At 37.9% G+C, this 1,350-nt stretch overlaps 2 protein-coding genes across 2 annotated transcripts in view; both read right to left on the reverse strand.

Annotated features, from left to right (window-relative positions):
* LOC106867978 (zinc finger protein 879) overlaps positions 1 to 1,143 on the reverse strand; it is a 15,594-nt gene extending 14,451 nt beyond the window's left edge. Inside the window, exon 1 of the mRNA XM_014913058.2 lies at positions 678 to 1,143. The gene's annotated coding sequence lies outside the window, so the exon portion shown is untranslated. The remainder of the gene's footprint in view (positions 1 to 677) is intronic.
* Positions 1 to 1,350, reverse strand: part of LOC106867982 (zinc finger protein 454) — a 13,286-nt gene that overhangs the window by 10,379 nt on the left and 1,557 nt on the right. The gene's annotated exons all lie outside the window — the stretch shown is intronic.

Raw genomic sequence — 1,350 nt, forward strand, 5'->3', positions numbered from 1 at the left:
AAAATTTTTTTTTCAGAATCGGAATCTCCATAGCCTAAAACGTCAGGCTTCGGCAGGGGATGGTGGCGAACCCTGCTGTACTCTTTCACCACAACTTTCTCTCACTCTTTCTTCCTGTTTCTGCTGTGCCTGTAATTCAAAGGGTCAGCCTTGTCACACTGTGTCACGCTGAATATCCCCGAGAACTATGTTAAGGGTACACGTCTGTGGAGTGCTCAGCCACTTGCACGTTAATTTCACGAGCAGGCTGTTCCGTTGATCGGAGCGACGGAGTGCCAACAACCAACAATTCTTATGAACTATAAGTGTATTTATTTTGAAAACCATAAGCGGTGTATGTATTCTGGATTTAAAGGCACCGACTTTGCGTGACATGTCTCCTGGAACGGTAAACAAAGAACCAAACAAGAACTGGAATCCATTTAAAAGAGGAAACTATCGTTCGTGGCTCGGTTAATTCCTCTGGACACGGAACCTCCACACCGATCCACGACAGCCGAGTGTATAAGAGACCAATCGACACTACACAAACATAAAACACAGTCAGTTACGAAAGCGTGGTTAGTTAAACTGGGTTGGCCCTTAATTAAGAGAAAGCCTTTTATATCGACCCAGAATGGGAAATAATTATCTAAATTAAATACATACAAACAAAAGATGAATAAACATTGCCTTACCTTAATATAGTGTTTCTCCACAATAACTACCCATTGTTAATGTAACTCATACACGCGAGCAGTTAAATAATTTTAAATGTTTTCTGGGAAACAAAGATGGCGCTGTTATATGGTCACGTGGTCTACGGAGGGTAATTCTCTATTATCTCTTTTTTTTTTCCTTTGGACAACGACGTTTCAAGTGAAATCGTTGGTTTTAATTAAAACGAGATATATTCTATGTTGCTATCATGCTGATACCGATACACCATTTCTCATCCGACACCATTAGGAGCACTTACGTTTTCGAATGTAAGGATCGGATCTATTTTAAAACGGGGCCGCCAGTTTTCATTTATGTTTTATGTAGTGTTTTTGGTACGGAAAGACTTTCAAACTTCGTATACTTATCTATTTTGTGTTATAGAACAGAAAAATATTTTTGTATTCGAATTTATTTCATGTAAAAAAATTGTTTTATTTCGATAATTTCTACTAATCACGTCTAATCAGTTGAAAACAGTTAGCGCTGTAACGGTGTATATCGTATTAATCCCCTAACCCTAACTCTAAAATTGTTACACACATAGATACGCACAGCGTAATTTATTATATAAACAATATATGCGTATAAATTACGGATGAAATATGTCACAGGGAATAACATTTTTATGACCGCCCAGCAGTAACTCTA

Source organism: Octopus bimaculoides, chromosome 6 (genome assembly GCF_001194135.2).
Source record: "Octopus bimaculoides isolate UCB-OBI-ISO-001 chromosome 6, ASM119413v2, whole genome shotgun sequence".
NCBI lineage: Eukaryota > Metazoa > Mollusca > Cephalopoda > Octopoda > Octopodidae > Octopus > Octopus bimaculoides.